This window comes from Stegostoma tigrinum, chromosome 25 (genome assembly GCF_030684315.1).
Source record: "Stegostoma tigrinum isolate sSteTig4 chromosome 25, sSteTig4.hap1, whole genome shotgun sequence".
NCBI lineage: Eukaryota > Metazoa > Chordata > Chondrichthyes > Orectolobiformes > Stegostomatidae > Stegostoma > Stegostoma tigrinum.
In genome coordinates, this window is record NC_081378.1 from 30,971,864 (window position 1) to 30,993,986 (window position 22,123).

Here is a 22,123-nt window from a genome sequence, read left to right on the forward strand (position 1 = left end):
TTTGGGAAAGAGTAGTATCAATATGCACAAGGAGTTAATTGGACCCTCGACCTGAGTACAGTGTTGTTGTTCTCGCAGGACTTAAATTCATAACATTCTTCTATTAATTTCTGGGCTCTTCCCATATTCTAAGTCCAATTTAGTAAAGTTTGTATTTATCTCTAGAAATTTGCATCTACTAGTGTTTGTATTTTCTTGTCATGAAATTATACTAAATTAAATAGAAATTAAAATCAAAAAAAGCAAGATAAAAATCTTTGACAGCATGTCTCTTTTTTTTCCTTAATACTGGATGGATGCTACTCCACAGAGGCTGACATCCAGCCACCAAGTCACCCTTTATTTATATGTGGTGAGTCCTTGACCCTGATCGAGCTCTCTGAGTGAGCAGGATATATGACACTCCTGTTCTTATCTGTCAGTTGAGGCTCCCTGATTGGACCAGATTAACCAGGGAAGTCGTATACTATGAAGTCCACCAGGCTGACCTCATTAAAATCACTACATATTGTCTATTTTATACCAGTTGCCAAAGTCACAGAGCCTTATGGGCTGATCATTCTCTCAGTGCAATTAATTTTACTACATTTTGTAAGATTTAATTTCCTCACTGTTTAATGATGAAGTTTGCTCTGTTTGTAGAAAGCTTCAGCCTGCTTGATCAGGGAAATTGGAATCATTGTTATTTCAAAGCCACTTCAGTGGCCTTAGGCAAATCTAAGGATATTGTATAGTACAAAATTTCAGGATGACAGAATTATTTCCTTAGAAGTTACTAAGTAAACATCAGAATTCATGGAGCAGAATGGGCAAAAGTTCAAGGATTCATATTTATATTTTAGAAATAAAATGCAGCCAGACTAAATTACAAATTCTTGTGGCTGCAAAGTCTTTGTAGGTAGTCAATTTAAATGTTAATGGGAAAAGTGCAAAGAGCACCTGAGAGCAATTTTTTTTCTTTCAATATACACAAAACACAACACATTCCTTAGTTAACAACCAACAAGATTGTTTTTGGTAAATCTGGGGTTATAACGTGTGCACAGAAATGAAAAAAATACTAGCCTTTTAAAATTGCTCTAAGATTGATTAGTATTGTTCATTTGGGTCATTTCTAAAATTAGTATACATCAGTCATGTAAAAAGAAAAAAAGCCATTTGTTTTTACTTAGGTTGATAATTGGGCGTGGTAATCCAAAATAACAGTCTCCAATATTTCAAGCAAAAACGGTAAGAATGATCTAGCTATATAAATGTAAAAGAGTAAGCAAATCCTGATTTTAGATTGCAGAAGGGTTAGACTTAAGATACAGTGTGTTTTCCCTCTCTGGAGATTCTGACTGAACTTCAGAGAGCTGGCAAAGTTCACTTCTCTTCCTCTCCCAATCTCCCAACGTGTAGCATCAGAAACATTGTGCTGAAACTTACTTTTCTGGTGAAGTGTCATTTAGGTTGAATTTTTTTGAAGAGTTTTCATTATGAAACCTAGCAAGACTTCTCACTTTTTTTTGTATTAAACCAAACCCACTTTGTTAACATCTCACACTTCCATGAACTGCTCTCACACAATTCTGGTCTAATCATACCACAATTCTGGAACAACTCCAGGGTATCCAGGAGTTAGCTAACAGCTCCATCTTTATAAGACTGTCATGCACCAGGACAAGCACTGCGGTTCCAGATTGTCCTGCACTTTTCCTGATGTTTGCCCAGACATGGAAGATAGCAGTGAACTGGAACCTCACTTCACTGGCAGGGAACTGAGAGCACTACTGGGTGAGGTAGTGCAGAGATGCACATCTTCCTTCCCCAGGACCAGCAGAGGAGGCCACAACACAGACCATGCCAGCCTGGTTGATGTTGCCACCTGGGTCAGTGCAGTTTCAGACTTCAGGGAGAATGAAAACCCCACGCAAGAGAAAAGGCCACTAACCTTTCCTGGTCAGCCAGCAGAAGTGTCATCATCTTCTCTCAGACACCTCATACTCACTATCTCTGCTACAGTACCCATCTCCCACCAAGGCTCACGCTTTACCAGTCTCACTAATGCCTACAATATTTTCCCTCACTCACTGCCCCAGACATCACTAGTCCTGCATGCCCCCTGCACAGCTGGATCACTTTCACAGGACACTTCCTTACCTGCACCAAAAGTAACAGCTGTTCCAATCACTTTTATCTCGCTGAATACTTGCCTCATTCTCACTCCAGGAAGGAAACAGCCCACAATCATGCAGTAAGAGTCAGGATGGCTGGTGGGCTACCAAACATTGCTTGCCCCCTTCCCCCTTATGCAGAGAGGATCCTGACTCTGCTGCTCCAAGCAGCAAACTGACTGAGTCCAAATCTCTAGACTGGTATCAGAGGCTGCCCTTTACTTACTGCCGTGGTCTGCTCTGGCCAAAGGATTATCCCTTGAATTGACTGGGACAGATGATAAACACATCAAGCTTCCTGGCTTTGTGCCCTTACAAAATGGCATGGTAATACAGTAGTACAGTGAATCTGTATCTCTGTTAAAATGCAAAAAGGCAAGGAAGAGCAATGCAAGGCAGTGAGTGAGCATTATGACAACAAGTAACAGACTGGAGTTGCAACCTGGCTGGATCAATCAACTGATTGTGTGTCTCTGAATGCATAATCGCCTTGCAAAGGCATCACGGAAATAGTTGCTGGCGGGGTGCAACATTAAAGTACTGAAATATCCTGAAAGTGGACTGGAGATGTACCATGAAGGTTATTAGACGCTTGTACATAGCAGATGCCAATGTCTGTGGGTGTGCTGTGCGGCTGGCTGATGATGTGGAGCTTGATTTGAAATGTTGGTGCCTGCAGCTCAACATGGATATGCTGTGCAACTGATTTCTATGAGACAATTTGTGGCATCTAGTTTTCTCAGCACATTTGGTGGGATAGGTATCTGCGTATTATTAAGTTAAGATGTGCTGTTAATAAAGTTATTAATAAGCAAGTTTTCCTCTAAATAGGACTTGCCACTGCCAAGCGAGAAACTCACTTCAATGGCCAAAATATATAAAACACAGTGATTTGCTCTTAATATTGAGACAGGATTCCCAGACATCGCACATGATTCTGCCACAAATCGCATCAAATTTCATGTCAGGTGGGCCCCAAATAACATTCCACCAAGATTTGCCTGCCTACTCAAATTGATGCAAAATCCCCATTGCACTATTTGAAACGCAGCAAACTCTCCCACTCTCCGGTTCAGCATTGCAAACTCTAACAACACAAGCAGAAACAGATTAAATGATTGCTTCTTTAATTACTACATGTCAGTCCTTGCGGTGTTCAAATTGTCTACAGTATTTTTCCACAGAGCAACAATATGAATGCCGAACAGACTCGATGGACCAAATGGCCTAATTTCTGCTCCTGTGTCTTAAGATATTACTTCTCTGGCTGTGAAGCATTTTGGGACATTTCTAGAATGGGAAGGGGACCAAATCAACGCAAGTAGGATTACAACATGGCTGAAAAGTAAAGATTCCTGCCAATGGTTAGCGCCTGTTCTATCATTTAACCTATTCATGGGTAGCTTCTGAACTTTTAATGTGACATCTGGATTTAGGCTGCAAGCAATAATGCTGAACTGCAGGGGACGAAACTTCTATTGGAAACTTACTGATTACATTGTTGATATCTACCTGCAGGTCAGCCATATGCAAAGTTCCACTGGCTGCCTTGTCTGATTGATTACCTATTCTAGTGCTCTGATGAGATGATCATAATGTGGTTACTAGAAGACTGCTGGGCTCCTGCTGCAAGCACCTGATATGTTTGTGTTGAGCGATACACCATGCTAGAGCTTGAATCCATAACTACCTAACTCAAAATGAAGTGGAGCCAGTTAACTATTTCATAAGGTCTTGCCATTTCAAAATTGGCTGGGTGGAGCTCAGCTGTTGTGTGAGAAGTCCAAACTTGTCTAACTAGTAGCAAGTTTTGAGAATTTGTCTAATTAGTTCCACGATTATCATATGTGTTTGGACAACATTGTAATTTTGGCCAATATCTGTATTAAACCGAAATAGGAGAGCTGGCAAATTACAACTCCAAACAAATGGAAAAGAATACTACATAGGAAGCAAGAAGAACTGTAAATCAAAACTAAACAAAAATCTGGGAAGACTTAATCACTAAGAAAAAGGAAAGGGGCTAATCTTTCACCTGATTTCTTCTGAAGCAATTGCTGATGATGCAACCCTTATCCATTTAACATCTCTCTCTGCACTACCCAAGGCCTCAGACATAACTTCCAGGTGAATCAACAATTTACTAGCACTTCTTTCAATATAGTAGAACAAAGAACAAAGAAATTTACAGCACAGGAACAGGCCTTTCAGCCCTCCAAACCTGCACCAAAATGCCGCCCATCACAACTAAAACCCCCTACCCTTCCAGGGATCATAACCCTCCGCCCCATCCTATTCATATATTTGTCAAGGCACCCTTTAAAAGTCACTATGGTATCTGTTTCCACTACCCGCCCCGGCAGTGAGTTCCAGGCACCCACCACTCTCTGCGTAAAAAAAAACTTGTCTCATACATCACCTTGAAACCTTACCCATCGCACCTTAAACCTGTGGCCCCGGTAACTGATTCTTCCACCCTGGGAGAAAGCTGTCATATTCCCACCACATAACATGGTGTCCTCTCTCTCTCCCTCTCTCTCTCTCTCTCTCTCTCTCTCTCTCTCTCTCGCTGAGTTCCGTCTCCATCTATTCTATTCACTCTCTTTCTTCACCACTCATCATCAGCAAAAATATCACCCTTTCCTAATATCTTCAGTTCTGATGAAGGGTCACTGAATTCTAAACATTAACTATGCTTTCTGTTTGCAGATGCCCTCAGGCCTGCTGTGATTCTGTAGCATTTGCTGTTTTTGTATCAACAACACCCAGTTTGTGAAGAGCCCAAGGGGGACTGTAGTAGAAAGATGCACATATACTAATGGAATGGCCAGGTATGCGGAAGATATAACTGATTATGATGCAATATAATAGAGAGTGGAAAAAGCCAATAACATAAAGAAATGTGGAAAAAAGAAATGGATGTAGAAAAGCCGAAGCCTCAAAGTAACATGATTACAGGCAAAAATAACATTTTGGATTTAATGAATAGAAGTGTAGAGAAAGGAGTAACATTAAGTTGGTTGCTTTGATGATACTACAATTGTTGACAGCAAGGATGTTAAACATTTTGAACATGCATTGTAGATTTACCAGGAATCTAATTAGAAATGATAAACTTGAGAATCTGGAATTATTTCCATTGAAATAGAAAAGACTAAAAGAAGATTTCCTGAATATGAGCCTTGGATTAGTGGCTGTCACTGTCAGCCTTGAGTCAGGAGATCTAGTTATACTCCAACGGATGAGCAAATAATCTAGGCTGGTACTTCAGTGCATTCTCAGAAATAATGCTTGTGATGACAGTTCACCAAAGACAGAATAGTAAGGAGAGCCTGCAGCTTCTTTAATTGCTTTTAATAATGTTTGAAAAGGGCAATTTGTGAAGAAATCAATCAGATTCTTCCTGGTTAATCGAAAAAACTACTGGTTCCTGTGACTTGGTGGCCCTAGAACATGAAAACAACACTAACAAGAAAGAAGTTAACATACAAAAGCCATGTGACTGACAGAGCCAAAGGAGAGCTGAAGGCAGAAGGCGATTCACATGCAAGTGCAAGGAGCTCTTAGAGGTAATGAATGAGTCAATTATAAAATGTCTAAAACCTTAACAAGTGTACAGAGATGTTAAATTGCTGCTTCTTTTACAAGATCTGACCAAACAATGAACTAAATTGGTAATAATTGATTGGTTAGGGAACTCTGGAGAGCCACACCCTCAGGTTCTCCTGATGCTGAGGATTTGTAGAGATGTGCATTGCTGATAATAATCATGTGAGAATGAAGAGCGAATGCTGTTGTCAGACTGGACTCTGGACTGACCCTGCATAAATACAGAATGGCATATTGTGAAACATTTTTAAAATGTTACGTATGGAACATGGGCTTTGCTGGCTGGGCCAGCATTTATTGGCTGTCCCTAGTTAACATTGAGATGGTGACAGTAAGCTGCCTTCTTGAACTGCAGCAGTGTATTTAGTATATGTTAATTCACTATGTGACAAGGGAAAGAGTTGATCCAGCGACAAATTGCTGTTGCTTCACAATTTCCAACTCAGAATACTGAGTGACTTGGGGGGAACTTGCAGATGGTGGCATTCCAATGTATCTGCTGCCCTTGTCCTTATTGAAGGAAACGGTCGTGGGATTGGAAATGCTATCTAAGGTGCCTAAGTGAATTTCTGCAATGCATCTCGTCAATTGTACATTCTGCTGCGGTGGCACCAAAACAACTAAGTCCCAGTCAATTGGGTTGCTTTGTACAGGATAATGTCAGGGTTCTTGACAGATTTGGAGCTGCACGCAACCAGGCAAGTAGATAGCATCCCATCATACACCCTGGCAGTGGCACACTTTGTAAGTCTTCCATTCTGATAGCTAGCCAACCAGGAAATACAGAGAATAAAACTGAATGAAGTTAAATTTGACCAGAAATGAGAGGCACATACATTTGTATGTTTTCCGGCTAAACACACCCTAGCTGCCTCTCTTCTCTACATCTCTATAAGTGTCAAACCTAAATCGTTAATGAGCCCAATCTTGTGCTATAAAACTGTGAACTTTGGTTTCAGTAATGGAGGAAAGATCAGGGAAAAACATATGACTAGATGGCTAGTTCTAGCACCAGTACATTGGTTTGGATGACTTCCTTCCATGCTGAAATTTCTTTCAACATTACCATGTAGAGCTTTTGTTTAAATAAATTACAGGGGTGCGTTGCTGAAAAAAGAGACCTTGGAGTGCAGGTTCAAAGTGCCTTGAAAGTGGAGTAACAGGTAGATTAAATAGTGAAGAAGGCATTTGGTACGCTTGCCTTTATTGATCGGTGCATTAAGTATAGACGTTCGGAGGTTATTGTGCAGCTGTACAGGACATTAGTTTGGTCACTATTGGAATGCTGCGTGCACCTCTGGTCTCTCTGCTTGGGGAAGGATATTGTGAAAATTGAAAGTGTTCAGAAAAGATTTACAAGAATGTTGCCAGGGTTGGAGGATTTGATCGATAGAGAGAGGCTGAATAGATTGAGGCTATTTTCCCTGGAGCACAGAGGTTGAAGGGGGACTTTAAAGAGATTTATAAATCATGAGGGGCATGGATAGGGTAAATAGATGTCTTTTCCCTGGAGTGGGGTGGTGCAAAACTGGAGTACACAGGTTTAAATTGAGAGGGGGAAGATTTAAAATGGACCTAAGGGGCAATTTTTTCACACAGAATGTGGTACCTGTATGGAATAAACTGCCAGAGGAATTGGTGGAGGCTGGTACAATTACAACATTTAAAAGGCAACTGGATTGGTAAATGAATGGGAAGTTTTTGGAGGATATGGCCCAAATGCTGGCAAATGGGACTAGATTAATTTAGGATATTTAGTTGGCATGGACAAGTTTGACCAAAGGGTCTGTTTCCACATTGTATGTCTCTGTGATTAAGTTATGATTACCACTAAATGATTGACCAAATAAAATTCTAATTCAGATAGCAACGTAATCCGAAATGTTAATCAATTCTGTTTCCGTCCATAGACATAGCCAAACCTCCTGTACTTCTAGCTTTTTCTGTTTCAATTACAAACTAAAGGAGGTCTTCATTTTTTTTATATATTTTAAACGTTTATCATAAATACTAAAAGATGTGAAAAGTAAGGCAGCTAGGACACAATAGTAAAAAACAGTATGTGTGTCCTATGCCTCCAGAATAAATCATTAGTATTTATACTGCTGGAGAAAACATTACCTCAGAGTTAGCAGATCTACCTCACCTGCCTATGATACAGGATATGTCTTCAGTGTCAGAAACGTAATGTACATGTTGAAGCTAGCATCAGTTCCAACCAAGCCCGCAGGACCAGCAGTCACTTGTCAGTTGCAAAGCTATAAGTCTCCTAATGTTAAGGTGGTTGGAGATGTCCAAATGATGCTAATCAGAACAAAACTGCTTTAAATCCTATTAAATGTGAATGAGCTACATCAATTTAACACAGTACACTGATTAGAATTAAGGCTGTAGTGCACTGGGATGAATAGTTATTTTGAAGTCTCCATCTATTAATCGACTGTTGTCACTTGATTGCATTCATTTCAGGAATACTCTGTGGTATAACACTGACGAGTCAGTTTGAGTGGTAGCAAAACAACAAGGCTACTAATTTATTGACTGAATTGATAAATTCTAACATTGTTACATTGTTTCACAGTTTTCTGGGTATTCTAAATTTACTTCTTATGATTCCATTCATCTAAAATCAGAGCCTTCTTTTTGAACCAGTGAAATTGCACTTTTTTTGCCTGAGAATTTTACCCATGTATGGGGATATAATCATAATCAAACTTATTCTTCTATTTCTCTGAAACCATAAATCATTGGAGTTGAAAATAAATCTCTCTCAAAATTACAGCATGTCAAATCAAAAAGCAAGGTAATAAATTGAGTTTAGATTACTTACTGTCATTTGTAAGTTCCTTCCATTATTCAAAAAAAAGTTATTAGTACTGAACCACTCAATTGATAGAAAACAAAGTCATTTATTAAAAAGGATCAAATATATTTTGGTAACTGTACATGGGTTTATGATATCTTGCATGTGAAATAGATTAATATGTTTTTAAGGGGTTTCAACTTTATTTGACATTTGTTGAAAGGAAAATATTTTGAGTTGTTGGGCAAGGTATTTTTTCCGGATAGTAAGATAAATTTTCTGAGTATCTCTGGTAGCAGACAGCCTTCGTCATTCTATGCCAACACATACGCTATGATAATTTTTAAATCATCAGACTTATGAATGTTTTCATTACATTTTAAAACAAGCTTGTTTGTTGAAAATTTCTCCATTGAACTCTTTATTTTCATCATGAATAAATAATTAATTGCACAAGTAGCAAGCAAACTTGAAATGAAAAGGAAACAGATGGGTTTTTCATCACTATATTACTTTTCTAAGTGGGTATGATTAAAAGTGTAGAGCAAAGTGAGCTGGTGGACCTAAGTTACACAGTTAACCACCTGTAAATCACTGACTGGCGAAAAGCAAAGCTTTTGACATATGTAAGACTGTAAGATATGAGAGTAGAAGTAGGCCACTCACAATGGATGAGATCATGACTGATGTGATAATATTCAACATTGCTTTTCTCTCTTTTTTCCCATAATCTCAATTTCCTTCCAGGTTAAAAACCTATCTCAGCCCTGAATATAATTAATGACCCAGCCTCAGCAGGCCTCTCTGGTAAATAATTCCACAACTTCATTACCCTTTAGGAGGAGACATTCATTCTTAAATCTCTTAAACATATAACCTCTTACTCTGAAATTATGGTCCTAGAATCTCCCAAAAGGGGAAAACCTTTCTGCTTCTACCCTCTCAAGTCCCTTAATCTTGTATGTTTCAATAAGATCAGCTCTTGTTCTTTTAATGTCCAACCAATAAAGTCTTAATCTTTCCTTATAAGACAGTCTCTTCATAGCTGCAGTGAACCAGTAAACCTCGTCTGGGCCACCCCCAATGATAATATATCTTTCTTTAGATAATGGAGTACAACTGTTCATAGTATTGCAGGTATATCTGACCGATGTTATGTTACCTTACATTAAACCACAAAGGAATAAGGTACCTGTTGGTCAAAGTCAATGAACGAGCCGTTTCCATCTTTACATCCTCCTACTGCTGAATATTGATCAACTCTTGCATTGCAGAAAATGTTGTAGCCTTCACAGCTATTGGTACTTCTCAATTAGAGCATTAAGCAGTCTTAGTAAGAATGTAAGGGTGGCAATGGATTGGGCAGTGAAGGTCTTGAGTCTTTCTGGCATTTATTAAAATGACAGTATTATAATCAAATAATTAATAAGTTCTGTGTTTGTGTTTTATTAAATTAAACTGTAGAACAATTTTAGTTCAATACTTCTCCTAGTACCTGCTCGCTAGTCTTCATTATTACTTTAAATACCCCTAATGATTCTTGAGATGCTTTTTGTGTTTCTTTGGTGAAGACAGATTTTGTTTAAAATCTGTTATGTTGTAAACTGATACTCTAAGGGAATAATACTCATTTTAGCTACACTTTTCCATTTAAATAATACTTTGTAGCTGCTTTTACAGTCCATATCTATATCTTAGTTAACTCTCATACTCCAATTTCTCAGCAATTATTCTTTTTGAGTTATATATTTTTGGCAACATTGCATGTGTTTTCTTTTGAATTACAACCACCCTTAACTTTTTTAGCTGTGGATAGTGCATATCTATTTTCCTCAATTGAATATACATCAGCTATGGGTTATGAAAAAGTATCGTCTCAAATGTCTATCACTGTTTTTCTGTCATCCTTATATTTAACCTAAGTTTTCTTTCCACTCTAATCAACAGTCTTTATACCCTTGAACACACCTTTATTTAATATAACTGTCTATTTCAGACCCAAATTTCTCACCCTCAAACTGAATCAACACACAACCCAAAATGTTATGGCACAAAAGCAAGACATTCAGCCATGATGCCGGCACTGACTCTTCAAAGTGCATTATGATTTAGTGTAGTTTATTTGCTTTATCTCCATTTCCTTGGACATTGTGTCTATTCAAATAATGGGGAGTTAGTGCGGGGTTATCAGTCCAGGGAGGACGGACAGGTCAAGGGGGCAGGATGAGGTTAGTGGGTAAGAAATGAAGGTGCGGCTTGAGGTGGGAGGAGGGGATAGGTGAGAATTGGATATAACAAAGAAACAAAATCAGTTAGAAATCAAAATGTTTGCAGCTTATCTTTCCATGTGAACAATTTTGTAATATGGTAAAAGTTCACCATACAAGACAGTTCACCATAAATATTGCCTAACTTATTTCATGCTTTGTATTAATCTCAAATTTAAGAGGTGATTCTATTTACATAATATACACAATGAATATTATTTGCTGCCTTTTTCAGAAGAGCCTGACGATTGTTTCTGACATGAATCTGTGCATCATCAATCTATTGACAAAACATGTTGAAATTTCATTTTTAAAGTTTTAATTTTTCTTTAATCTACAATGGAATCTCAGATGATTTAAACTATAGTTTGGTTTCATTGTAAACCATGATAATATATTACAATATAAATAAAGATAAGTGTTCTTTCTCCCCTGCTCAAAAAGTTAACATACTTTATTATCTGAGTACTTCAAAGGCAATCAAAACAACCTTTTTTGTAATTTGTGTTCAGGTCATCTTAAATGGTAGTGTATTATTACAGACACTTCAAGCATTAATTCTTGGGTTCTGTTTCATTTTAGACTGGCACCACTTAACACTGTCAACTCCAGGTGCCATTAGCTGAATAAAGGTCAAACAATCAGACATCTGGAAAGACAGCTCATTTATCATCCTTTGATAAATGTGTCACCAGCTAATCTTCAGCAGTGGAAGATAGTGCCACACATTGAAAAGGTTAATGGATTCAAAGCAATGGATTTATCTCAACAAGCATGTAATGATGCTTCACAGCAGCAAATTCAATTTTTATTCAATTGTGTAGAATGATATTTGTGGTTTCAAGTTCTAATTACTAGACTTTACATGCCAGCACTGTAAGAAGTGTGCTGCAGAGGTTGAGATTAGTTCTGGCAAAAAAAACTTCGATCAACTGTACAATGTGTTACATTTTAACATAACACTGAGGCTACCATAAGAGTGCCTTTTCTAATGTTTTCCTGAACCACTTAAATTTGATAGTTTATTGATTTTAAAAAAATGCTCACAACAGGCGCATCACCTTATTCCTTAACTGTTGTATGAAACTGTGTTTTTCCTGTGGTAGGATTTAAGTTCCTGTAAATTGATTCCTCTGATATATAGAGACGAAACCTGGTGACCTTCTGGCTTTAAGTACCATTTCAATTGTCCAAATAATATTCAAGTTTAATGGGCCATCAATCAGTTTAAAAAGGCAATACTGTTGAGAAGGCAATTACTATTGAAACAATCAAAACTAGGGTGAAGAACTGGCTATTTTGATTGTAAAAGAAACAAACAGTTTGGATAAAATGGTCTTTAAAATGTTAAATGTTCTATTCTTTTTGGCTTAATAGTACTTATGTATGGTAATGTTGACAGCATTATATGCCATTAATATGTATAACACAACTTCCTGATATCATAGGTTTTGTGGGACCATGTTATTAAGCTATCCTTTGCACCTCATCAAAAAAAAATCTTTTTTTTATTTGTTCATTGGATGCTATCATCGCAGGCAAGGACAGCATTAATGACCCAGCTCTGATTGCCCTTGCAGCAGTCCCTGTAGTTTGAATAATCACATAGTGGTGATAGAGATTTCAAGGTTTGAACCAGAAACATTGAGGGTATGGCAGTATAGTTCTGAGTCAGGTGGAATGTAACCATTGACTTGCTGTCCTTGATTCTAAATGGTAGAGGTCACAGCTTTGAACAGACATCAACAACAATAACTTTAATTTGACACACTTAAACAGCTCAAGGCACTTCACAAGAATGTTATTCAACAAAATGTATTGAGTCACATGTGGTTAAAATAGTATCAGAGATAATGGGAACTGCAGATGCTGGAGAATTCCAAGATAATACAATGTGAGGCTGGATGAACACAGCAGGCCAAGCAGCATCTCAGGAGCACAAAAGCTGACGTTTCGGGCCTAGACCCTTCATCAGAGAGGGGGATGGGGAGAGGGAACTGGAATAAATAGGGAGAGAGGGGGAGGCGGACCGAAGATGGAGAGTAAAGAAGATAGGTGGAGAGAGTGTAGGTGGGAAGGTAGGGAGGGGATAGGTCAGTCCAGGGAAGACGGACAGGTCAAGGAGGTGGGATGAGGTTAGTAGGTAGCTGGGGGTGTGGCTTGGGGTGGGAGGAAGGGATGGGTGAGAGGAAGAACAGGTTAGGGAGGCAGAGACAGGTTGGACTGGTTTTGGGATGCAGTGGGTGGGTGGGAAGAGCTGGGCTGGTTGTGTGGTGCAGTGGGGGGAGGGGACGAACTGGGCTGGTTTAGGGATGCAGTAGGGGAAGGGGAGATTTTGAAACTGGTGAAGTCCACATTGATACCATATGGCTGCAGGGTTCCCAGGTGGAATATGAGTTGCTGTTCCTGCAACCTTCGGGTGGCATCATTGTGGCAGTGCAGGAGGCCCATGATGGACATGTCATCTAGAGAATGGGAGGGGGAGTGGAAATGGTTTCCGACTGGGAGGTGCAGTTGTTTGTTGCGAACTGAGCGGAGGTGTTCTGCAAAGCGGTCCCCAAGCCTCCGCTTGGTTTCCCCAATGTAGAGGACGCCGCACCGGGTACAGTGGATGCAGTATACCACATTGGCAGATGTGCAGGTGAACCTCTGCTTAATGTGGAATGTCATCTTGGGGCCTGGGATGGGGGTGAGGGAGGAGGTGTGGGGACAAGTGTAGCATTTCCTGCGGTTGCAGGGGAAGGTGCCGGGTGTGGTGGGGTTGGAGGGCAGTGTGGAGCGAACAAGGGAGTCACGGAGAGAGTGGTCTCTCCGGAAAGCTGACAGGGGAGGGGATGGAAAAATGTCTTGGGTGGTGGGGTCGGATTGTAAATGGCGGAAGTGTCGGAGGATAATGCGTTGTATCCGGAGGTTGGTAGGGTGGTGTGTGAGAACGAGGGGGATCCTCTTGGGGCGGTTGTGGCGGGGGCGGGGTGTGAGGGATGTGTCGCGGGAAATACGGGAGACGCGGTCAAGGGCGTTCTCGATCACTGTGGGGGGAAAGTTGCGGTCCTTAAAGAACTTGGACATCTGGGATGTGCAGGAGTGGAATGTCTTATCGTGGGAGCAGATGCGGCGGAGGCGGAGGAATTGGGAATAGGGGATGGAATTTTTGCAGGAGGGTGGGTGGGAGGAGGTGTATTCCAGGTAGCTCTCACCCATCCCTTCCTCCCACCCCAAGCCGCACCCCCAGCTACCTACTATCCTCATCCCACCTCCTTGACCTGTCCGTCTTCCCTGGACTGACCTATCCCCTCCCTACCTCCCCACCTATACTCTCTCCACCTATCTTCTTTTCTCTCCATCTTCGGTCCGCCTCCCCCTCTCTCCTTATTTATTCCAGAACCCTCACCCCATCCCCCTCTCTGATGAAGGGTCTAGGCCCGAAACGTCAGCTTTTGTGCTCCTGAGATGCTGCTTGGCCTGCTGTGTTCATCCAGCCTCACATTTTATTATCTAGGTGATTAACCTGTCGTCTTTCTGCTCATTCTGATTCTGTCATCCATATTAAAAGGTGGATGAGTAAGACCTTTAGCCTTATTGAAGCCTTTGTGGACAATTAACAGTTACATAAGGGACTCAAAGTGACCATAGGTGGGGGTAGTGACGCTATTATAACCCTGTATTGGAACCTTGAGCTCCTGAAAGTGTCTTCTAGTTTTCCATTTGTGTTCATTGCATTGAACTTTAATACATTGGAGCCAGTTGGTCTGATGATCGAGTATCTAGGACGTTCAGATCATTTCTGATGAAACTCAAGGGCTGAAAATTATGTTTTGGTCTGACCCCAATTGGAGGACTGCATTCAGTTTCTCACACTGCATCTTAGGAAGAATGTATTAGTCTAAGAGAGATGCAGACCCACTAGAATTGTACTAGCGTTGAGACAATTAAATTATGAAGAAAAATTTATTTATTTGACGTGTATTTTATTGACTACAGAAGTTTGAAAGATGCACAGACAGACATATTAAATATGTCAAAAGGGTTGATAGGGTAGATGCCAAGAAACTATTTCTCTGTGGGTGAATCAAGAGAAAATTTACCATCTGGTAGAACTTTCTGCCTCCAACTTGGAGCAGGGTAATAAGTGGCCTGGTTGACGGTGCCTTCCATGCCACGTATCTGCCTCTGTGTTTTACCAGAGCAGGAAAGGCATCAAGTAGACCACCTATCTTTGAGCTGATTGATTGATGTCCTTAAGTAGCCAATGACCACTTAACGTCATCCTCCTGCTGTCACTGGCAGTTTACAGTAGCAGCAAGTAAACAGACTGAGGTTTTTAATGGCTACATTGTTCACTCCTTTTTGGGCCCCTGTGCCCAATGGAAGCCTCTCTCAGGGTACCCACAGCCTATACTTCTCCCTTACTCCCTCAAAATTAGTTCATCCCCTCTCTCTTAGGTTCTGCCAGACTGATCTTGGCCAAGTGCTGCAATTACCTTCTAATCTGGCTGCTTGGCTCCTTGATGCAATGGGCAACTTGTAGTCTCACGCAATAGGAGAGCTCGGATTAGAAAATAGCCAGCTATCTGATTGTTTGGCAGCTCTCAGGGATTGGACATCACCTTCAAAATGAATAAGTGATGTCTCCAACCAATAAACAATCCTGAGACTGTACAATCAGCTCAGCCAACACAGCCAAGCAGTGGCATGTTTCCAACTGACCTTTGAGCCGGGTCATGATTACTGCTTCTCCATTCAGGCCATAATCTTAAAAGTAATGCTATGGCATTCGGGGTTGAAGTGAGGAAGCTCATTTTCATACAAAATGTAGTAGAACTCTTGGAACATACTACTTAGACTGATGAATACTAATGAATTTCTGGTAGCCAAGGAGAAATGATATCTACGAAAAAGAGAACAAATAAGGGTAATATCTGTTGAGGTGCCAAACGGCTATGATCTACTTGAATAAAATAGCAGGCCTCAGGTCATGCATGACATATCTCTGTTCCTAAGCATCAGAAATGAGTGTGGTTACTAAGTGTTTGTGATTGCCAATGCTTTCTATGAGCTACTTAGGTTGCTTGAACAGTATTCTTCTTCCTAAAAGTTAATATGACTCATTGTTATGCAGCACTTGTGCTTATTTTTAGAACAATGCCTCCTCAGTATTTGTTTATTCCTTTGAGTACCGAACTGGGATTTCAACGCAAAAATGAGAATAATTAATTGTAACTTGATTATAATTTTCTTTTATTCCAAAACTTTAAGCAAATCTCCAGTGGTTCACTATATTTCCCTAATGGTGCTTCATAGTATTTAGCAGAAGCAATTTACTGTGTATTGTTCCTGCAGATGTTCTACAATATAACATCATCTCTGCATCTGTTTCTGACCAGCTGTCCGAAGGGACAATATGAATTAGTCATAAAGACAGAGTAACTGCATCAAAGCTGTTACAATTAGTCACATTCATTAGGTGTTAATTTTCTGGTAAACTGAGCTGCTCCTGTGTTAATATTTAAAAAAAAACTCAACACCTTCATTAACAAATGCACAGACTTGTTGAAAACCTTTTGTTTTTAAGCTGGAAATCACACTGCCAGGGTAATTCAAGGTTTCCGTTATCAGACAATCTGTATCACATCCAGGGAACAGCTAAACATGCAGCCAGAAAATTGACCAATGACACAAAATGATATATTCTTATAATGCAAAGACAGCTAACTATGAGAGCCCAAGTTCTCTGTTTCCACACTGGACCCAGACATGTCTGCTAGTTATGTGTATTTTAAAATAACCTGTTCAGGCATGTTTTAGCACACATCTCGAGCAGGTGAGACTTGAACGTGGATCTTCTGGTTTATAGAGACAGTCTATACCACTGTGCCATTAGAGTTCTAAGTAGCAATATTGCAAGCAACAAAATGTTATTAATGGTTTAGGCCTGGCTCTTATCTAACCAGGTGTGAAACCTTAATTCTCTGGACACTGGAAGTTTAAATAACAAGATATGTGCATGACAACACCAACCATTTTCCCTCCAAAAACCTGGCTGTGTGACAATTGCAGCTTCAACTTTAAACCCTTTTGGTGAAGGCAATGGCACATGCCCTGCTGTGAGTTGAGTGTGGGATCGATGATCCAGTGTGCAGGGATGGGATATTATTTGGGTTGAGCAAGGGAGGTCTATCTTGGCATTTTGTGTTATGATCTACTATCCTAAGATAGCTACTGGACCTAGTGTTTTTTTGGGGGGGAATGGGTGTAGGTTGGATGGAAGCTATTTTGAAGGGAAGGATATTCTGAGGCCTGGTAATGGAGGCTTGTTTGGGGGAGTTTAGAGGCAGAGATGGGGCAGGGTGCAGAGAGCAGCATAGGTCAGAAGACTGGATACACTGATTCGAAATTGAGGGTGATAATAAATATGAGAATTTAAAGGCTCTTCGATGACTTTGGAGGCCAGAAGTGGTGGTCTGGCTATTGGATGCCTGGCAGGAAATTGTAAAGATTTTTGCAATCTGTGCCTATCTTTTAACTACTGCTGAAAATGTGATGATATGTGTCCTTTATTTTATCACATGGTCCACATGCTGTAGTTACAGCATATCTAGTATTGGACACAAATTTGCATTGTACATGTTGTGAGAGGAAAATAACTTAGCTGAAGGTAACCGTTATAAGCACAAATTCACCATGTTTCAAATACCAGTTATTTATGGGGTTTTCTTCTGACAACTTTCACTCATTCCCTGTTCTCTCTTGCAGATGTTGACTCTATGCTGCCTACAGTTTCAGTAAACCTTGACATGTTGCAACATTCAAACAGCATTTTTCAATATGTCTAATGTGACAGTGCTGACAGGCTACTTTAGATGAAAGCATGTTTACAGTGCTATTACGTGCTTGGCAGATATGACATGCATTAACAATTCAGCACTCTAATGCAATACTGTGCTTATTTAACCGAAAGGTAACACAAGCTTTTTGCACAGATTCCCAACTGCCTAGCAGCTGAAAATGAATAACAGCACTGACCAGGACGTTCCATATTTCAGTCATGATGATAAGGCCACACGCAAATAAAAGACAGTAAACTGTTCATGCTGAGCTATGTGTAGTTACAGATCTTGTTGCTCTGTCTCTGATAGCTTGTACAGCGACATCATATTAAGATAGTCACATTCAGCAGAGGAACTTGGCCCCGGTAACATGGACAATGCAACACCAAGATTTACAGTATATCTTGGAATGAGAATGATTGTTTGGATGTTGCCTTTCTTTAATCATGTGATGTCACAAGCAGTTAAACAGGTTATAACCACATGAGGCCTATCTCTCATGGATATTCACATTGTTACCTTAAATCTCACATACTGGCTGACAGGTTCTATCCGAACTAGGGAAAGGTCAACTAATAGCAATGATGAACAAGGAATTCTGTGCCTTAATGGATGCCTACATTTCTGACAGATCAATGGGCCTGTATTTAACCTTCTCACCCACCAGGACCCCAAACAATCCTTCCAGTTATTCATTTAACTATAATATTGAAACATACTGTCTTTGTACATGTCACATTCTCCTCTAAATGACACATTTTCCTCTACATTGGAGAAACTAAATACAGGTTGGGTGGATGGTTTTTGGAACACATCCTTTCAATCCATAAGAGTGACCAGCACCACAGGCCACATGCAATTTGAACTACTTGCCGACTTCCACTCCGACCTCAGTCCTCAGCCTCCACTCAATGCTAATGAATTTAAGAAGAAGCTGTTGGAACTGCACCTCATCATTTGAGCAAAAACATCACAGTCTTCCAAATATGAAATCAACTTCAACTATTTCAGATCATTACTGCCATTCCCGTTTTATTCAGACAACATCTGCCCATCCGTTGTACTGCGCCATCATGGAGATAATTATTTAATGGCAGCAATCTTCATCGTATTGCATTTGTGATATCCCTGGTACATTTGTGAGTTGAGTTTGAGAGAAGACACACATGTTCCAAATGGGTCTAGGCCAACATTGATTACCCATCCCAAGGTGCCCTTGGGAAGATGATGCTGAGCTGTCTTCTTGAACCACTGCAGCCCATTTGTTCTAGGTACACCCACAATACTATTTGGACAACATTCCAACATTTTGACACAGGGACACTGAAGGAATAGTGATCTATTTCCAAGCCAGGATATGTATGGCTTGAAGGAGAACTTGAAATTGTAATATTCCTATGTATCTGCTGTCCTTGTCCTTCTCGATCATCGTGTTTATGGGATTGGAAGGTGTTGTCTAAACAGCTTTGGTGAATTTCTGCAGTGCATCTTAGATTATATCCATTAGTACTACTGCGAGTTGGTGGTGGAGTGAGTTAATGTTTATAAATAAAGACATAGGAGCAGGACTAAGTCATTTGGCCCTTCAAGCCTACTCCATTGTTTAATATGTTCATGGCTGATCATCAGCTCAGTACCCTGTTTCCCATATCCTTTGATTCATTTAACCCCAAGAAATACATCTACCTTCTTTTTGAAAGCATTCATTGTTTTGAACTCAACCACTTTCTGTGACAGAACATTCCTTGGGCTCAATACTTGCTGGATGAAGAAATTTCTTCTTATTTCAGACCTAAATGGTTTACCTTGTATTTTTAGACTGAGAATTTCATAGCAGTGAAACAACAAGCTGCATATAAATGAGGTGAGATTAGCTATAGATGCGTAGAATATGCATGGAAATAAGGTAATCAACATTAATCAATGATATTCTGATTTCAATGCTATGGGGAAGCTGGAAATGTTTTTCTTGTCATTGAGAATAAGATGTTTTCATTCTCTCCCTCTGTTTCCACACTTAAGCCAGTGCCCGTGTAGTTCAAAGCATGGGGTAACTCTATGTCTAAATCCTGCTTCTCCCTCCAGATATGCTACTTGTCCTGCTGAGTACCTCTAGACTTTTTAAAATTTATATGGGTATATTGTATAAATAACTGCCAATAAGTGCAGCCCAGTAACATTCTCATACTCATTAAAGATATGTTTAGCATTAAGACAGGGCTATCAAGATTAGTTGCAGATAAAGTTAGTTGGTTTCTACATTACCTGCATCTAGCGAAGCACTGATGAGTAATTACTCCACGCGCGACTACTATACTTTCAGCTAGAAGAGCATTTGAATAGCATAGAAGTTCACATAACACAAGTTAAAAATGCCACTATACAGGCATATTAAGTATACAGGTAAACAATGGTTTAATGGCATTGTCTCTACATACTTCTGTTTTCCCATTATTAACCATGCAAAAGGAGAAAGAATGTAAAAGGATAAACCAAAGAGAGAATATTAAAGAGACTGAGCTTGACGCAGAGACTATTTGCATCTGGAATACAAAGGTATCTATGTTAGACTCCTATTTATCGACTGCAGCTCCACCTTCTACATCATAATTCCAAACAAACTCACCTCTGAACTCCAAGAGCTAAGTTTCAGCTCCCTTAATTGTGACTAGATCCTCAACTTCCTGACCCATAGGCCACAGTGAGGAATAAGTGAGAATGCCTCCTTTACATTAATCCTCAATACCAGTGCCCCTCAAGGCTGAGTTCTCAGCCCCCTAATGTACTTGTTATATATTCACGACTCTGTAGCCAAATTCCATCCCCACTCCATTTAAAATTTGTTGACGTCGTAAGTTAGGTCTTCACTAACAACAAAATAGAATACAGGAAAGAGATTAAGTGCTTAGCAGCATAGTGTGAAAACAACAATCTCCATCAACATGAGCAAAACCAAAGAGCTAGCCATTGACTTCAGGAACTGGAGTGGAGGGCATGCCCCTGTCTGCATCAATGGTGGTGAAGAGGAGATAGCCAAGAGTGTCAAGTTCTTAGGAGTGATGATCGCCAACAATCTGTCCTGGTCTGCCACATCAACACAATGATCAAGAACATCCTCTACTTCCTTAGAAGGCTAAGGAAATTTGACATGTCCACAAAGACTTTTAGCAATTTTTATAGATACATCATAGAAAGCATCCTATCTTGATACATCACAGCATGGTATAAAAACTGCTGTTCCCAAGGATGCAAGAAATTACAGAGAGTCATGAACACAGCCCAGCCCATCATGCAAATCAGCTTTCTATCCATTGACATCTGCGCTTCCTGCTGCCTCAGAAAAGCAATCAACATAATCAAAGGTCCCTCCCACCCCAATTATACTCTCTTCCACCCTATTCCATTGGGCAGAAGATACAAAAGTTTGAATGCACATACAAACAAATTCAAGGACAGCTTCTTCCCAAATATCACCAAACTTTTAAATGGACTTCTCAATTGTTAACGTTGATCTGTCTCTCAGTACCTCCTCTGCAGTTGTAACATTACATTCTACACTTTGTTCTGCTACCCTGAAGCATTTTGAATGGTAAAATCTGCCTTTACAGCAAGCAAAAACAACACTTTCCTCTGCATCTCAGTTCATGTGGCAATAATAAATCAAATTCAAAACTCAAACATTGTTGTTCTGATTATGGATGGGGGAGGAGAGAGTTAAAATCTTGGGAAGCTGGCTCTATCCCACAGACCTTCACATTTAACCACAATATGTAAAGTATTGGCAAAGATTAAAAAACTACTGGTGTAAAACACTAAGGATTGCCCGACAGTGGGAAACCTTCATCAACTGACTGAGTTTGACCCACAAACAACTTCACTTTCTCCATGAATGTCTCGGGAACCAGGTACTGCCCCACAGTGAGAAGTACAGACATCCACTCAACATCCCACAGGCTATAAAATAGCTGAACAGAATGGACGCAGAATGCTACGAGCAATGATTAATGATGCCCATAACTGACTCCGTAGATATCACTGGGAAATTGTGCACCAAAAATCACAGTATCTAAACTCAATGGACCAGCAATGGACTAGAACAGGCCATCACCATCAGGCAGGACCAAAACTAATAAGAGACATAAGCTACAGGAGAATCTCATGAAACTGACCCACCACAAAGACAAGGACGACAACAAACAGGACACATGGGTAGGGTACCTATCCAGCCGACACCTCACAGAAACTGAGAAAGCTGTCCTAGTACACAGACTGTTGTATAACCACAAAGAACAGACTCCGTGGCCACCCTGGGGACTACTTTAAAATAGAAAAAACTCACAGATGAAACACAACAAGCCATCTGACAGACTATAATCCCCACCCTACACAGGAGGTACAAAGGGGGCAGCAGAAAACTGCAGAGAGAAAAGCACTAGGTCAGCTCAGGAAAGAGAAGAACAT